Here is a 20,163-nt window from a genome sequence, read left to right as displayed (position 1 = left end):
ATTCTATTAAACTAGGTGCTATTCGATAAAACTGAATCGATTTGTTTGGAAATGCAGACTAGTTTATCAAGAGATTAAGGTGGATATCTGGCTGAATGACTAGGTATTCAGATAATTTGTACGTAGAAATTTAAACTAGAGGGTCTCTGATAACACAAAAAAAATGTATATAGGTATAGACAAAAGTATGCATTAACAGTTTGATTATTTGGTTTTGTCCAAGGGGTGAGCGCTCGAATTAGGCTTGGATTCACTCAAATGTTTCACAGATAATATTAGTTTTAGATTATATTGGTTTCAGAAGGTTTACCCTGACAAGCCATGTTTCAATACAAGTCATTCAACAATTTATAATTGAATATTTAAGTAACCCATAATTACCTTTAATTTAACTAACATGCGGGCCTTTAATAAATGAACAATAGTGATACTGAAAGCTCTATTATTGTGAGTATTTATATAAGTACTTGGTGTTCGATGGTAAGTTCTTCGTGTTAGATGGTAAGAACTTGGTGTTAGATGGTAAGTGCTTGGTGTTGGATGGTAAGTACTTGTTGTTCGATAGTAAGTACTTGGTGATAGATGGTACGTACTTGGTTTAGATGGTAATTACTGTCGGTTTTCTTTAGATACATAATATTTTACTGTAGATGCATCTACAGTGCATGCTTCTACATTAAGTACCATGAAAGTTTATGAAGTCCAAAAAGAAAGCTACAAAATAATGTTTAAATTAAGAACTTTTTTCTTCACGACCTTTTGAAGTTTACTGTAGAGTCCCCCTCTTGGTAGATTAAAGTAATGAAATAAAAACACGAAAAGCAAAATCTTCTCCATAATGTGAACTCCAATAACCGGGAGCTGTCAGGAATAACGTATGGCGAAAGTCATTAGATTATAACAGCTTTAGATAATGATCACACGATCGCAAGTACATTATAATATATTCCTCGAATATGGAATGTTCTCGAAAGAAATGGAACAGAAATAATAACACCGTTACGACTGGAATCGAATGAAATATATTTGTGACGCTGTTTATGAGATTTCTCTGTAATCTGAAGGAAATGAGAACTCTTTTACATTTTCTTGTTTAATAAACATGTTTGTGACTTTAACACTGAAAGCTCGACAAACTCAATCATTTGAATGGAATCAGATTGACGACTTACCTATTTTTCCCATTACGAGGGTGATTGGGTTACTTTATATAATTTACTCATGAATATTATAATATATTATACCTTTGGTTTATTTATTTCAGAAAATTATTTTCTTTCTTCGCTGGGATTTGAACTTTTTAAAACGGATAAAAATACATCTGGACGAAGTATCGTCAAGGCCATACCCAATTCCATGAAAAGAAATCAGTTTCGCCATTTCCGTGCTAATACAGCAGTACTTTATTTTTATTTTCTTTGTTCCTCTTTCCCTATCTTTATTCTATATTATTTACTCAGATTAAATACAAATTACTTTTAGATTTATCTAACAACTAATGTGGACTCATCGCATACCAAAAACCATAAGCCAAAATGAAGGCAAATACAGTGATCGTCTTAATCTTAATATGAATGAGAAACAAGATACCGAAAGTGTTTGTTTGGCAGAATCATAATATGAACTCGCCGTCTTTGTATCTAGGTTTAATCATATTATATCTTAGAATTAATCATATTTTTTTATTTAGCCCATAATTTCCGACTAATAACGCCTTCTTTTATTCCATTGAAATTCATTACGGTACTTCACTTCTTCCTATCAATTATTAACAAAGGCTTCTAGCTGTGAAATCAGGATTTAAACAATTGACGTCCGATCATGATTACGCTTATATATCTTTCAGACTAATAGTGAAATATGTCCATGTATGACTCATAAAGTCAAATATGAACATATTTTTAACTATTAAGTTACTCTAAGCGCAAGTTTTGACTGCTCCATCAGGCTAATATGAGTCTACAAAAAAAAACCCCTGTAGCGCATCCACAAAAGCTTGACACTCGTATTTCTCAGCTGATCGCCTCCGATACCCTCCAGCTAAGCCCGCCCAACCCTCCACCGCTAACGGCCCAGCTCGGGTAATCGAATTAGTTGGGGACGAATCGTACCCATTGTTTCGTGCCAATACACTTACTGTTTATTTAGCGGCGGGTCGCTATGGCCGATTGACGGCGCGGGAGGGTTGAGTAGCGTCCCTTGTTTAGTTTAATGCAACCGCTGATAGGATCAGCGATCTGCGGGAGTATTTTAATAAAGTTTGTGTATTGTGTGAAGTTTCAATAAGTGTACCCTACACTTACCTTCATCCAGTAGGATTTGATGTACGAAAATTAGGATATTTTTCCAATTTATGCTCAAATGACAGAGTTGCGGGATAGCTAGCACTAGGTTTTTTCTGAATTTTCTTAGCAAGAAAATGAAGATAATAAAATAGCTGTATACCTTCTCAATTTCCCTTTTTTTTTTTATTTATACACAGTTTGTTTGTCGGCCACCATTAGATACACAAAAGGAAGCGTTCGCCTTTAGATTCTATTGTTGTTATTTTAATAAACAGATCATCAAAAGGCCTTATCTTTAACTTACTGCGATGGAACTCAACAAAACATTGTCATTCAATTTAAATAATGATGGCAGCTACTTTCTTTTAAACAGAATGATAGCCAAAAATAAAAAAGGAATAATATTTTTTTATCAGAATGGAACACTTTGGTCTTTTGACGAAAACATAAAATAATGAAGACTGCACTTTTGTCTGAAGATAATATAATTTATACGAACAGCTTCAATTATAAGAGTCTCAAGTAAAAGGTAAGTGAAAAGGATTGCTACGTACCAGTTACGACTTCTGCTTACACCAGTATCGTAATAGTTACATTATAATTATTTAATATTCACGCTGTACTGTTGCTGGCCATGTCGTCTTCCAAATCTTCCTTACGACGCAAGTAAAAAAATATTAAATATGTAATAATCAATGTAACGTCATAGGTTATAAATAAAAAACTACTTTTATTTTGTAGTTTAATAATTAGTAACTCAAAATACTTCACAACACAACACTCTTGCTAATTTTCTCGTATTTCCATAATCGTCCTTCTGTTCTTTCTATCGTGTGTCAAGTGTATTAGGTGCGACGGTATCAGTGGGCAGTACAAAGGAGCCTTTCTTTTAAAGGTAAGAGCTCACGGGGACCGATTATAATAACGGATAGCTTAATTAACTCTCCGCCCTCGACGGTAATTTAAAAGTGTAGTACTGCATACGGGCGGTTTACACGCAGCGGTTAAACGCTGCTCCCTAAGTGTTTTGTTGTTAAAAAAAGCTTATTTTTAAATGTCTAAATAGTATTATTTTCTCGTATAACTTGAGTCTGTTTTCTCATTTTATATGTTAGTGCGGAATCTTTTTGACAACAAAAAACAATGACCCAAAATCTTATGTAAGAATACGATCAAAAACAGCATAAGGAACTAATATCTGAATCAAATACTTGAAAAAACAAAATATACCATTTGATGTCCAGGTACTGTCACAAAAATTATAAATTATTCCAAGCGCCACCCATCCGCTCGTCTGCCTTCACCAAGACTGTAGCAAAGCTTAAGAGGCGTCTCTCGGGGAGCACCACTCTGCCCTGACGCTGACACTTCACCTTAACAATCTTGAATATCATGAAAAATCTGCTTACACGTATAACATAACATTTATTTTTTATTTAGAAACTTCAAATGACAATGTCACGGTTTAATTCATATCCGGTTAGTAGATTACTGGCTCTATTTGCAGGAGTTGTGCTCATATAAGCATAGGGACCTTAATATCTTTATCGCTTGACTAGTATCGAAAGAAAATCTAGACCAGCTGGAATGTGGTTAGGTAGAACCTTAGGTATCTTAGGAAAAAAAGGAAAATGTTTTGGTCAACGTTATCGAATATCGAACAGATACTTTAGTGTAGGCGTTTAGTGGATCATCCCTTTCGGAATTTTCCATCAGTACCGAAACTAAAAATACCATTTTGTCAACAGAATATTCTGTAGATATTAAAAGACTTTCATTATCCTCTCGCGACTCATCCCGTGGGTTGACAGTTCCCTTTCTATTATACTTACGTATTATCTAACAGTACATTACATTTCCTGTTAAAAGAATATTCAATTACTTCGCGTAGGTTTTGTGAATGGAAATAGAACGATTGTTTCAAAAAGGTTCTTCCTGTGAAATGTTCAATTCCATCAAAATTAAATAAATTTCATCTTCAACAATATTTGAGAGATTACATGAAACAGGTTCTCCAAAGTTCTGATCATAATAAAGAGTTTTACATTGTTTGTGAAGCGCTAGGTAAGGAGAGCTCGCTGGCAGTCACCGATCTTGAAGTGAAGTCTGAGCTCGAGTGCGCTGTGATTGGGATAATCTATTTGGGTCTTCGAACAAATGTATAAGAACGACGAACATTCTTGTAGACAAAGGATTTCCTCGATGCCGTCTGTTGGTCCCGATGTGCCCGCATTCCCGGGATGTTCGCACATACGTCTCTTTATATGTTGTGCATACATTTGTGCCTTTTTGACGTTTTTCTTTTGTTTGTCTTCAAAGGAATTGGATCGGTCGGCGTTTGTTCTATTCGAAGTATTTGAGCGTGCTGCTCATTTTTTTGTTCTGCGACGACGTGAATAACGACAATTATTTATATTAGCTTATAACTCAGAGAAAAAAATATGTTTCAGGAAGAATATAATTGAATGATTGCTTCTGGTGATTGTAACATGAAAGTTTTATGAGGTGTCATTAATTCAGCAGGTATTTCTAAATATTTTAACTTAAATAATGCTACTTTCATTTCTTTCACCTCAAAGCATACAAAGTTGAAAAGTATTAAAACCAATAAGCTTCCATCTAAAGGCAATTTCATACATAGATTCCAAGTAACTTTTCACCATCTATGTTCCCAGTATCTCGACAGCTGCTTAGCCAGCATCTGCAGTGGAGCGCATAAAATTCTTAAACCAGTGTTAGCGCGCATACTCGTAGTTATCCGTCAGGTAGGTCTGGCGTCCAACAAATATTAGCGGAGAACCAGCACGAGATCAGATTTGTATGAATAATTCAAGTCGCGCGCCCCAGCCGTTTGTCTTGCAAGACGGGCGCGGAATCCGATAGCGCTGGAGCGCTGCACCGCGCTTCACATCAGATCATGCAAAAATGTTCCACGTATTATAGCCGCTGCAAGCGCTGAATTGTAATGCCGGTAAGTGATAACAGTTATGGATGGCGCTAATGGCCACCGTTTTATCTGAATCGCACGTGATTGGGAAGTTGAGGGTTAATAAGTATTGAAGAGTATGAAACTTGTGATGTGCCTCATTTACTACACTAGTACATAATGTACCACTTACGAGTACAGTTACTGCTTGAAATTCATGCTTCTGTAAATACGCAATGTTCCAGTAAGTAAACTTGATGATTATAGAACTAAAAGGTTACCCAATTATTACTTTTAGAAATTCTTGTGATTTCTATCTGCTACCTGAAGTTAAGGTTCAAGCGTTGAAAATACCATATCTTGTATCTATCAGTTAGAGACGGCTGGTGTTCCTCAGTACGAGATTGTTTGATTGTTTCCGTTGGCCGGTCTCCAATGTAAACGTATGTGCTTTTCATTCACATGGGCTGCCTGCTGAGAATATTCTCTGCATAACAATTAAGTTTCAAATTCCTTATTTTCAAACCTCTACATCACCAGTTTATTTCATGCATTATTGATAACTCTACTATACCAGATTTAATTACAAAATATATAATTCCCCTTGTTTCACTTCCCACACATTTTCGCGCTCCAGATTGTCTGCTAATTCCAAGTCATAAATATTCTATGAAAGAAAATTAGCGTGACCAAAACGGGCAAGTTATAATATTAAATGAACTACCTTGAATCTTTTATAAGTAATTAATTTTATGATATTTATGTATCCATGGAATTAACCTTTTACACATTTTCCTTATGTTTTAGGCGAGAGGAAATGTTTTATAAATTACATACTTTTTCACGATTTTACATTTTTGATGTCCATGAACAATTCTCTGTTCAGGAAATTAACATTCAAGTTCATTAATTATCATTAGTGTTGGTACACGATATAAGCACAGAAACTAAGTGAACCAAATGCTTACCGTGTAATGGCAAACCAATTTATTTAAAATAATGAGTTTTCAAGTTTCGTGGAAATATTTATTTAGTATGAATGTATGTTCACAAATGCAAAAGTAATTCATTTGTTACGACTTACGGCGAATCCACACGACGAATTTCAAACACAAAAACCGGTCAAGTGCGAGTCAGCCTCGCGACTCTATGGGTTCCGTGAAACATATTTCCAACCATTGCTCTACTTAGTTTGTTACATTGGCAAAAAACATACTTTATCTGCGAAAATGTCAAATGTCTATTCGTCAAAGTTTATGAAATACAGCCTAGTGACAGAAAAACGGGAGAATGGATAGATAGCGAAACTTGGATTTTAATGTTTGCGTTTAAAACCTTTTGTTACTAAACGATAAAAGTTATCAATAAATTTCGTGATTATTCTCCCTATGTTGAATCCGTTGCAAGTAAACACATATATTGGTTGCATTAATGAAGGCTTTATCCGCATTGATCGTTAGTACACTCTCATTACACCGTGCACCGCTCACAGCGCGCTCGTTCGCACTTTGATTGATTTGCCCCGCGCCCTTAGCGTTTAAACATTTCATGAATTTTAATTACTACGGTCAATTGTTTATGATCGAAAATGTGAACGGCAAAGTCAGTTTCAATTAAAATAAATCCTTTAAACAATGTCTGATATGAAAATATTTTACAAGAAGCAAAAATATGTTTTGCTCACATTTGTCTTTTTACAGTCTTTTGATCAAGTTAATTAAAATTTCATTAGACAATTGAAACAACTAAAAACGATGCTAGTTGTTTTTTTTCCAACAAAGCATCAGCAACTTATGTCGTCATTAAATATTATTTATTTATGGCCAGGCGACACAATACAATTTAATTAAAAAACTAATGAACTCTCTTCCGCTGAATTTTACCATGATTAATCGTAAAACCTTCAAGTATGCATCCGATACAAAACCGTGGCAAAGCCGGCTTAACCTCACAAACCGCTTAAGCTGTCACCAACTTAAAATCATTAACTATTTAAAAAATAAAATGCCCATTCGAATAAAATACGAAATCATTTAATCTCATTACGCGCACAGAATGAGAGCGCTCGGCGTGGCCATAACGTCATTATACCAACATTATACGAGTTATTCAAAAATTATACGAAATTATTCGAAACTCGAATTATACGTGGTGTTGAAGTTCAACACTTTATTACGGGTTATTTTCGCTTCTGCGACGTGTTTTTGTTTTAAATGTGTCGTATTGCCGCCGGTGATATTGGTTTTTATTATTTTCAAGTACAATTGACGAAGTGCATTTATTGAAATGAAAGTTATTTAATTTTTGTAGCGTTAAATACAGTCAGCATCGTCTGCAAATAATTCCTAACGCTATTTTATTACTTCCTTCTTGTAGAATTCCTCGCATTCCGTTGTTGATCATAAGAAGTTGCATTTCAGAAATACAAAATTTTACAAAAAATGCTTCACTTGTTCCGACCACACGTCACAAATCGCTAGACTCCCTGGATAACCTTATCTTGAAGTAATTGTATTACAAAAACTAAAAACAAAACCTTTTCGTTTTGGTTTAATGACGGTTGACTCACACGTATTTACGAGCCCGATGGCCCGACGTGAGTCGAACTCACGACACCCTTTAATGATTAAGGGCTCAGGTGGGTTCTGAAACTAGTCAGACGATCCAGATCAATTTGCCTGAGTGAACCGTTTTCTTAATAATTTTAATAATAAACGCAACACCGCACCTCACAAAATAATACTGTTAACACATTGAGTGAAAGCTGAATTAAATTAAAAACCAAAACTCAATTATTTAAAAATAGAATCCCCGTCAAAATAGGATGAACAAAAAAGTATGCATTACATTACATTATTATAATGAAAACGCGTCAAGTGACGTAGGGTTGTCACTCGCGGTATTGCCGCACTAAGTAAATAAGTTATGCTGGTACTAACTTAGCTTTTAACGAAGCACGAAGTTAGGCGGCAATTACATGCCGACCCTGTCTCTGTAATGTACTTAAGTTCTAACTTTTGTATTAACAATTTTGATAATATTTTGTATATTCAGGCAATATTTTGTAGTCCAGATTATAATAATTTAATAGGTTTATCTTTAGACAAAGGTAAATAAAATTTAGTTCTTTTTTGTTTATTAATTCAAAAAAGCTTTTTGTCTATAAATTTAGGTTATGTTTCAGTGAATTGGTTATTTGGAGAAGACCTTGTTGATTTACATACATAGAGTAAACATGTTTTATAAAACATTTTTTATTTATAGATGAGCTCGCATCGGTTTGGGGAAAACCCAATTGCTATTGACATGCAAAAAGAGGTAATGCAAGTTATATCGACAAACTGTTAAGCACCCTTTTTAAATCAGCAGTTAAAAAATAAGTTATGATACCTACAAGCTATTTATAAAGTTAATTTAATGTAATTGTGTGTTCGCAAAACAGAGATATGAAATTAATAAGGACTGATTTATGGTCGGGGTCGGGCGCGGGTCCCGTACAAAACAGCCACCTTTTATACAGTCGACGCCATTTTTATTTATTTAAAAGCCGAAGTTCACCTGGTTCTCGACAAGATAGCTTTTGTGTAATTTGTCTTGCAAATTGTGAGCAAACCGAATTTATATGAATAAAAGTATTTGTGGAAGAAGTTAAATTGTGTAAAAATATAATTTACTGAACGAAATATCTACTTTAAGAAAGCCTTATTTATTAACATACTCTTAAATTTATTTCTTTTAGTGTTCAAATGCCTACGATTAGTCAAGAACCCAAGGTAAAAGGTTATAGTGCCTTTTCTTGTATTATTAAAAATGTATCATATATTTGATCAAGTGAACAAACATTTCAGCTTACAGAAAAAATACAACCCGAATTTATTCTTGTTTTGTGTCTAGAAAAGAAATAAAACTGATAAACTCGACGCAAGAAGATTGAAAAAAAAACTACCAGCCTACAAAAACTCAGTGACCGGTCGCAAATCGGCAAATCCCAATCAAGCCTAAACGTCAAACAGCATTACACACCGAGTTACAACACGTCCAACTTATTTGATATGTTGCGGGTTATCTATCAGGGCAACCCTGAAATACCCCGTACAGTAGTCGGGCGTATCGTCCGGCCAGGGCTGTCCGCACCGATGAATGGTGCCCTCGATTATTTAGTAGTCGGTGTCCCTTCCGGCCCCGCTAAATATCTCACAAGATATGTATACCACTTTAGGGTAAAGATACAACCTTCCTCCAATATTCTTATTTTGTCATAAAACTTCAATTTTATTGGTAGGGTAACCCTATTTTTGTTTAGCGTTCGCAAAGTTTTTTACAATGTTTTCTGATGTTTACGCAACTGTGCGTCGTTCGTAAAAATAATAAACTTTGAAAAATATTGTTCGAAAATCAAATATTTTGCGTTTATGGTTCATTTTCATAATTTGATTTTTTTTTTGCGATATGTATGTGTTCTTGTCTAGATGTTTTCATTATTTGAGGTTTTTTTTTCAAATGGTACCAGCAATTTAAATGTGCTAACATTTACAGGACAAAAAAATTGGTATTTTCCCATTTGGTATATTTCCTCGGAACTCTTTCTTCTGATTGGTGTAACGTGTAATCGATTACCATTCAATAGTGACCATCAGATATCAGGAAATTTTCAATAACTGTTGGGGTTTGAAGTCGTTTGCCCGGAAAATGATGTCCGCTCGTCCTTTGTTGTATTGCGGCCAATTCAATACATACCTGCATTTATGATATCATATACATTTGAAATAATCAGGCGAGTTCCACAGAGCTAATATTTTATTTGTAATTGATGAAATATTAAAACACATTTTGGTCGAAACAATGAAGACAAAATGAACATTCAGCAGTTATCTCGTCTTTAAAAGATAAAATCATAACTTGACGAGAACAGACAAACAAGTTGAAAACGAAGTATTTAAGGAGTTAGCAACAAATCAGCCGCCCTATCTATTGACCTCGGTTCACAAACTGAAGCTTTCTGAGAATATCTGAAGGTTGACGTCAACAAATTTCACAATGTTGAGTCCACAAAGAGTTGTTTCCAACAAAATATCCGTTTCATGAGTCAGTGGGCCGCATCTGAACATTACTCGATTGAGCGCTGGCTGAGGCATAAGCGATGAGCAATACATTTCTGCTTCTTTAAAAAACTTTAAAAAGGCAATTTATGGATAACGACACCGAAGTATTGTTTTCCAATTTATTTAAATAATTCAGAGCAGCTAAATGAAAATGAAACAGAATTCTAAGTCTTTTGGTTGTCAGGCACAAAACAGACTACCGTTGGATGGGTAAAAAATATAACAGCAAAGTATTGCAGCTATTTTAAAACAATCAATTACCAACACAAGTTTGGACACAATGAATTAGTTCGTGAGGTAAATGAAACAGCGGAGTCAGTGGAGTAATAAGTGTCACAGCCAGACTGGGAGGAGTCTGCGCCAACTCAGCGCTGGACCAGTGTTTGTGAAGATTTGTCTTTACGTGTATGCTATTAGTAACTAGAGTATGTCTATGTTTATTGCAGATGCGATTAATTAAGTAGAATTCTAGTGATCGCAGGACTCTTGTAGATCATTAATCTGTTGGTGTTCCTGCTCTTTAGGTATTGATTAACATTAATTTCTGGCCAGTAGTATTACGCAAGTAAAGGACTATTTTAATGTACACGAAAAGTGGGGATATCATATAATAACCATATTTTACTTTGTTTTGTAACAGCCATTTCTTGAGGTATATCATGGTAACCGTAGAGCAACTTATTCGACTTTTTATCACTTGTTTGCCTGTTGCACAGTTACCATATAAATCAAGCAAGAAATAAAAAAAGATGTAACAAAATGTTAAAAGGTATTAATTATAACACTATCGGATCGCCACAGCGTATGTTTTGCACCAGACAAGTCGTTTGGTTCGACTTCAAACTTGAGCGAAAGTCGACAATTTTGCAATCGACATTTTTGACCCTTCCATCCTGAAGGCGTCATAGAGCTGAGCTCCCATTGATTACAGGACCTACGCGCAACGAGCGCTGCTTAAAGAGATTGTCGCTTAAGTGAACATTTATACCAGATGAACGTTTTAAGTTTATTCTCTAGTAATTTAATAACAAATAGTGTGTTGCACTGTTTATCATGAAATGTTATGTTGTGCTCTAATTATTTTAAACCCACACTAAATATATTTAAGTGATTTTATAATCTTGACTTAAAGGAAAATTTGTTGCAAAACACATGTCATGTTGATCCAAGTTGGAAATTAGTAGCAGATCAGATTTTGTTACAAAATCCTTTGCATAGGATTCAGCTTAGACGGCATCGAGCTGTTTTCACAGGAAATCGAATAACTTTATTAAAGGAACAATGAAAAAAAACATATTATGTAAAGCATCTATTTTTTCTGCTTATTTAAAAACAAAGATGATCAGGTACCTACGCAATCTGTATTCAGAGCTATTTTATAAAGTTCTTAGAAATAAATTTCAGTTATGGAAAGGTATAGAGGAATGTATAAATACAAACAGCACTACTCCGAAACACAAGAGTTATGATGGTTAGGTCATGACCTTTCTGTTCCGTAGGCATCAACTCTGACCCCAAATAGCTTTAGTCAAATAGTCATAAGGGGCGTCTATAAAATAAGATAAACTAGGTGTAAGAGTAGAAAGTAGTTAGAAACGATAACTTTAACAGAAGATATTGAAATCGTCTAATAAAGAGACAGAATACATCAGTGAAAAAATGCCGAGCCACAACAAAACCACAATTCAGAAAATATCATTAAATAACTTGTGGAGGAGCCCTTAGACCTTACAAAGGGCGACGGCATCAACCGCATTGATGACCGCCAACAATTCCAACTCGATCGAATTAGTAGGAGGGAATGCGGCGGTGACGAGCGGAGCGGACCGGAGCGGAGGGGAGCGGGCGGAGGGGTGCTGGGTCTAATGTCTTCATTAACAGAGGTCATAAGTGTTCCGAGGTTTTATGGTAGTTGCTCCTCGACTTATGGACCCACACTATGTGAGCTTGACTGCTTACAGTTACCACTTGGACGATATTGCCATCGCAAATAACTTAACTTTTAGTAGTCGGACGAAGAGTTAGTTACAGCTTTTCCAATTATCTGTTTATCTATTATTTTGACAATAAGTCCGGTGTTGCGTTCAGGGCCACTACCCATTAGATGGAATATATTGCGTTGTTAGACTAATCCCACTTTTAATTAAAAAATATGTCAACCTGGTATATGCTTTGCTATTCCACACATATGTTGAAAACTATATAGATACTTCTTCTAATATTTAACCCTTAGAAGCCTGATTTTTCAAATTAAATTAAAAAAAATATAGGTGTATTCTGTGCAGGAGCTAGATAATTGGAAAAATAATAAAAAAAATCATAGTATGTATTTCATATACATATTTCGAAAAAAAAAACTGGTATCAATTTTGATACTTCAGGCATTAGACTTTTTTTTTTATTTCAATGTAAACGACACTATGCAATAATATTATAAATCAGCCTAACATTTAAAAAAAAAACGAATTACAAGTATACATTCGGTTTGAAAGTTCGGTATCAAAATTGATACTCGAGGTATTTAAGGGTTAAATTCCCGTGTCACGATGTTAGTTACCGTACTCCTCCGAAACGGTTCGACCGATTCTTATGAAATTTTGTATACATATTAGGTAGGTCTGAGAATAGAACAACACCTATTTCTCATAACCCTCAGTGATAAGGGTTGCTCACACTTAATTTATTTTTATTTTATTTTTTGGACGAAATTGTTTGTTTTTATTGTGACTGTTATAATGTGGCATTGAAAATAGATACAACTAAAAAAAATATTCGGCAAAACAACCTTTGCTGGGTCAGCTTGTAGGTATATAAAAGCAACGTGGAATAAGAAGAAACCTTCGGCCTACGTGGTTTAATTTTATGCTTAAAATATAAATATGCGGCACAGCTTAACACACCGTATTCCTGTAATTATATTTTCATACATTTTTGTAAATCCTTCAAGTTTCACTAAACTTTTCTTATCATAAACCACAATCGAATTAACGCAGTAGACCAACCTGACTATTCTCTACAATAAGTCTAACAATATTATTTGTTTTGTAATTACCTACGCAATTATTTCAACTCAGTACTTTTTAAACAAATAAATGTGCATATAAGCAGTGCTTTTAGTCCAAGAATTTCTTAAATCTAATAGTCTATGCACGTATACTTAGGTCTATGATTACAATGAAGAAAGATCGAGTCCACAATGTAAAGGCATTTCGTTACGAGCGCACGGAGGATAAGTTACTAAAACGTACTAACATTATATGTACTTTTCTAGCTCGTATCGTATTTCTATTTAAATATTATTATTTTTTCAAATCGACTTTGCTAGCATTTGCAAAACTGTAGATTACTTCATTCATATTTATTTTAACGTAAGACTTAACTAGGAGGATTGGAAACTGAATACAATACAATATATTCATTAAATAAAACCTGAAACCACAAACATAAAAAAGTATTGAAAAGGTGAAGGTATGTCTCTACCTTTAGACTTCAATATCCAATCTCGTTGCTTGGACAGAATGACTCCCGCCCAACAATAAGTAACCGCAGGTCGCGTCTCCCGCGCCATAAATATTAACTACAATGCGAACAAAACTAACCCATTTTGAGTAAAAACCTGAAATCGCTAGTTTTCTTAGTAAAATATTTAAATTTCTCGCATTTCAGCCGTCGCCGGTGAGTTATGCCTCGCTTTGTTCCGGCGCCCGGCGCTCGCCGCCGCCCGCCTCCCGCCGATCCGTTTTGTGTTAATTTATTGATGCAACAAGCTTTACCTGCGGATTTGCTTGGGATAGAAAATGTTCAAGAAATATCCTTATTGATTGTGGTGTCTAGTTTCTGTCTAGAATTCTAGGTTTGCTTTTGTAAGCATGCACTTACGTGAAACGTAAATCTTGATTATTTTTTTAGGGCGCCATGTCATTCAGTGAAAGGGCATTATGTTATTTCTTATACTATATATATATATATCCCTACTACCAACACCTACTTCTAGTTTATTAAATCATCTCCACCTAAGTCATCGTCGTAATAATTCATAAAATATACAGTAAAGAAAAATACACATAAAATAAATACCGAAAGCAAGCTCTTCACAGCGCCAGTGTTTATCTATTTTTGGGGACAAATCGAATGTTTTCATTTTCTTCGGTTCCACCGGAGCGCGAACCCATCGATATCCGAGCGCTGCTGCTCTAATAAATACATTTGTATCGAACATTCCGCAAGTTATACGTATCATAAACCGAGTGTATCTATATTCGCCGTTTAAGCAGACGTAACATATTGAAGCAATAACAATAAACGAATAGTTATTTTATTGTTTAACAATACGCTTCTGTTAAGGGAATTGGTTGGCGAAAGTTTACCTAAGTAGATACTAAAATAATCTTTTATATTATAGGCTGAAGCAGTTTGGTAACTATCTTGCTTTTATGCTTGCATTGGTCTAGATTTCAATTAATTTAAATAAATGGTATAGCACATTGATAAAGATCATCTACTAAACCCATCATGGGAGCATGAATTCAAGTTTTAAGGCTGGAGTAATACTGCCCAGAAGAAGCGACGAAACTGAGATATTTTATTACTTTACGAGAAAAAGACGGAACTGAAGATATAACATTTCTGTCCTTCTTAGATTAAACTCGGTAAAATGGGTTAAAGACCCTTATCGCAACTGAAAGCTATACTTGACTTGAAGCAAGAAATAAAGGTACGACACGTATTTAATCATTTCGTCCATCATAAAATCGGGAATGATCTGAAAAATTTCACGTGACTTTATGTGTCTCGTACAAAAGGCTATTTACCGCAGTCCTGGTGTAGCCCATTATGATTTTATTATGATTGCTTATTTTATTAGGCCGTGCCAGTGATATATTCAAGCGCGTGTATTGTGTACCCCTAGTTACGGCTTGGCGTGAGGCCAGCTCACAGGCAAGAGTTTGTGTGCGGGATTAACAGAAGGGCGACTACTTTATAATATCGTTGTACAATTCAATATTCTTGAGATATTCTTCAAACTTCCTATATAAAATCACATGTTTAAGAATTTATTTTTGAGCATAAAGAACATTACTTGTTACAATTGTATTTTGCACATTCCTGCTAAGTAATTTCAATAAATTGCCAAAACTAAAACGATGCAACGGTTTACTCTTAACGACTGCTAACGCCGTCAGATTATAATTAAGGACTCCGGTTGGGTCAGAAACTAGTCGAGCAATTCCGATAAATACGCGTGAGTATTCTCACGACATTAACAGTAAAAAATCTCAAAAGCATTTATTTAAGGACTAAAATCTGCTGCGGGTAGTAAGAAAAAATCTACTTCAAATTGAAACTTGCGCTAATAAAAGTAGAGCTATAAGCAGTTGTTCTTCTGACCTTTCCTGTATAATAATCAGTTGAATGTTTTTTACAACTTACGGTCTGACAGCTCGTTTACGGTGTTTGATATTTATTAGAGCGGCGGAACAACCGTGCCAATCGCTGGATTACATCATATTACATAATAAGGGGAAGGATGTATTGTATTAATTCTTATGTATTCATATACACACAGATTAAGAGATACTAGAACTATCATGAATTGATAAGAGGTGCTGAGCGACCGTTTGAATTAATGTCTTATTTCCTTTTTTGTGCTATTAATTCTCGGCTCGGACAGAATTATGTTGGATTATATTAAACGTTTTGAATGTCCTTACTATTGAGCGAAGTAACCTGTTTGGCTTTCACGATTTCACAACTAACTCAGTTGAATAAAATTTAGGATTTAATTAGGTTAAAGTTCAAGAAAATATATAGCACTCAAAATAAAAAGATTTTTGACAAGGAACTCTACAATTTGGATAAATAGTAACTATAAATCTAAATTGGGTACTCATGTTTTTTAAATGAATATAAAAAAAGCAAATCAGAGAACTAACTGATTGAGAATTGGAATTGGTTATTATCATGTTGGTCAAGTGACAGCGTAATAAATGCACAAACAGTGCGCGCCACCCGCAATACTGATTGCTGCACTATTGTTGCGATAACCCCTGGAGCAGGGCAACCAGGATATGTAGTTACATTGGACTTCTTAACTCAGACAAACAGACAAGAATGATAAATTGATAACCAATGGGAAAAAGCAGGTTTGAAATATAGGATTTTTGCATAAAATGCATCGCTTGCTTAAAGCTTAGACTGCGAAACCTTTTTCACCTTGTAACGTCATAAAGACATGAAATATAACTAGGATATCGTTACTCAAACAGACTGTACGTCTTGCAAATCGCAGCGACTAAGTAAAGGGATCAGACGAAACCATTTTTATGTCATTTCCGGGTTTGCGTGGAAACATTATTCCAACGCCGCCTTAAAATGCCTTGAGCTATAAATTATTGCCCCCGGGCCGGTCATTTTCGCACCATAGACCTTTAAATTGTAGACCCGATTATACTGTAAGAAAAACGCCCATATTTTCCCACTAATGTCAAAAGGAGATAAGTTTATTACCTTTAAAGCATAAAGCGAACATAAAAATGATTTATTTTTAACGACACTGTTAGTGTGGTCTTGTAAGCAGCTTTTGGCTACTCCCGCCAAACGACTTCTAGGTCTTAAAGTTGAACTTAACATTAAATGTTTTAAAATAATTATATGAGTATATATATCGCGGATAATAATCCGAGTACCGGGAAAGCGTTAAAATTTTAAGGATATTGTAAAATATAAAACTAATAAAACACCTTCGGTTGACTATACTGAGTCTCTAAATTCATCCAGTCTGTAATTAAAAAACACAAGTTATTTATAAACCATTTAATCTCATTTTTCTATTCCATATTTACTGTTTTCCAAGCGGCAGATATGACGGCGCGCCGGCCTGTGGTCGCCGACTGCCGGCGTGCTCTTTAATCAGACCTCTTTCATTGGGTCGCACAACACGCGCTGATTTTAAAAACATCCACTGCCAAGGGATCATATTCAGGAATATTTGTATGCGCAAATGATTACAAGTTACTAGCATAGCAGGACTATCAATGCAGATTTTGTGTAATTGGATATTTTTTTTGAGGATTAATAGTTAGCGAGGCGCTGCCGACAACTAAACATGAAAAATAAAAGCAACTTTGAAAAATGTATTTCTTATTTATTTCTAAGGGTTGTAAGAAGCACTAAAAGCACCTTGAAGAGTACATAGCGTGGTAAAGTCATAAACAAACATATTATTCTTGTACAAAAGTATATTAGATAAGGAATAAAGTAACAAAAGAAAGAGGAAGCTTTGTATTCTGCCACAGCGCGTTCAAATATAGATCTCGGGACGCCTGTCGCGATAAAAAACAAAAGGACTGTATAAAAATCTGTCCCAAATTGCGGGACCTAAAATATCCAACAAATTGTATTCCCCGTTAGACGCGACTTTTAATAATAATCCCAATTCTTTGTTCCCGTAATGATATATACGGAACCGTGTTTCTGTCGGCTGACAAACTACCCTCATTTGACAACTGCGAAAGATTTTTATTTTGTACGCTTTGTCTTGCTGAAATGTGAGCGAATGTTACTATTGCTGTGTTCACTTAGGTACACCAAAACTTTTTAAAATGCTTCAGGACGTATTTTTATCTTGCAGCAAGTTTTTAGGGGAAAAAATCACGGGTTCAGAATTCTCGGAAAGCTGGTTAAACCATTACTTTCCACCGCGTTCCCGTAATGTCTGACATATGTCAATTCAGTTCTGTTTTGCCAGCTTAACTATAGGATTGTCTTTTTTCTCAGTAAAATATACTGTGGAAGTCAGAAAGAAACTTCATGTAAAGGGAGATTTGGTCGAATTCCGAAAAAGTCGAAGTGACATATAAAATGCCATGGAAATAGACTACGCAGAAAAACGTGGCATTTTGCAAAAAATCGCCACGAAAGTCATACTAAAAACAAATAAAAGTACAAGCACAGTCAAAGTAACTTACACAATAAATAACGGAAGGACGACGCACCTTCAAAAGCGATTGTCACTCGAACAAACATTTCGTAAAGGCGCACATTGATACGTATTCACTTTACTGATCCGAAGTGGCACAAAAACACCAAGTCGGGTGAACAGGCTGAAACGTAATCCCGAACAAGAGAACAGCGCGGTATTTAATTTCGCGCCACATTTTCCGATTACGGGGCTGATGTGCCCACGGGAGGACGTGGGGCCACACAGCTAAGTACATACAGACATGGGATATGGTAATAAATAGATGGACCTTTTTGATGATATAAGATTCCACTTGAACGGAATACAGTGGTAACTTGAGCGTGAATTTAGTTTTTTAATCATTAAAAATCAAGGCCTTAACAGCAAATTGTCGAAGAGTGTCATTTCTTTAGGATTTTTGGGAAATAAGTGGTTCTGGAAAGGGTCACTGTCATACTCAAAAAGAAGGCAATTTTAAGATTATTCTCCCAATCACAAAATATAAAGTGCAAATAGTTATTTCAGTTTGCCACATATTGTCCATGTTAGAGCAACATGTCAACTGTGCTATTTTTCCCTCTACCTGCAGATCCTCATCCCCAGGTTTCCCAAGGGAAGCATTCCGTGTCCGGCGTACATTTACACCCTTTTCGAGACAGTTTCCGGGGACAATGACATTTCAAGGAACAGCCGCAAATAATTATTTGCGGGAAACATATGGGTTTTATAAAACGATAATTAGAAGCACGATGTATCCCCGGATGATTAGGGACGTCGGGTTTTGTTTGGAGAAAAAGGATTCTCTTTCAGGTAAAAATTATATGAGAATAATAGAAGATTTTTTTTGTGATATTTATGTTGTCAGCAGGTCTGAAATTCACGATATAATTGAAATTATTCATTAATGATTGTCACACGTGAATAGTTTGTAAAAAAAGTAAGTATAACAAATATTCAAAACTACTTATGTGTTCTTCCGAAATGTTTTCAGCAGTGTCTTTGTTTCAAAGATAAATAACCTACTCACCGAAAATCGTGTAATAGTACCTAACGTAATGATTTCGAAGGAAACACTTAGGGCAAAAAAGGAGGACCATTCCTAGATTAAAAAAATACTAGCACACATCATATTCGGATTACGTCTCATAAAAAGCGTCAGTAAGTAAGTTCGCTGGCTCATCCATCATAATTTGCTAATATCCTTTTTCCTTATAAATCTTACTCTGTCAGAGTAATCAATTTTCTTATCCCGCTCAAAGTATACGCCCTTAACGGCGGGCTCAGCTTCGTAATAGCGCGCTAAGGGCTTACCGACTTCAGAAAACATTTGTTTAGTCCAAAAATATATGTCCAATGGCTGAGGTGTGCCTCAATGTGTATGTTATTTTTGATTCAGATTACATTCAATTAGACAAAAATGTATTACATAAACTGAAGAAAGAGTGAAGTTGACAGCGATGGAAGTAGACAATTAATTAGCATTGACTGGTTATTGCTAAACTTTCCGTTAAGAAGAATAAATTAACGAATTTTAGAAAAGTTAGCAATTTGTAAAACGTGGATGTTGATAAAGTTACGTAAGTTTACGTTTGCTAGCTTCGCTCAAAATGGTATCATCAATCTCTGTAACTACACCGTCGGTAATAAAACTTTCCATTTTATCTTTGCCTTTCTATCTTTCATTTTAAAAAAGTACTCTTATTAAATAATTTTGAAGAAGAATATTTCAAGAAAAAAACTTCAGCAACTCTCATTTTAACACGAATTTCCCTCGATGTGCCGAAATGAGGAAATAATTAAGGGTATAACTTTAGTTCGACGTAAAACATTCTACCTTTTTTCCGGGAGATTTTGTCGTAAAAGTTGGCAAGCTGAAGTGCACAAAAGATA

Source organism: Trichoplusia ni, chromosome 18 (assembly GCF_003590095.1).
Source record: "Trichoplusia ni isolate ovarian cell line Hi5 chromosome 18, tn1, whole genome shotgun sequence".
Classification (NCBI taxonomy): Eukaryota; Metazoa; Arthropoda; class Insecta; order Lepidoptera; family Noctuidae; genus Trichoplusia; species Trichoplusia ni.
The sequence above is the reverse complement of the archived record's forward strand: the minus strand, read 5'-3'. Positions refer to the sequence as shown.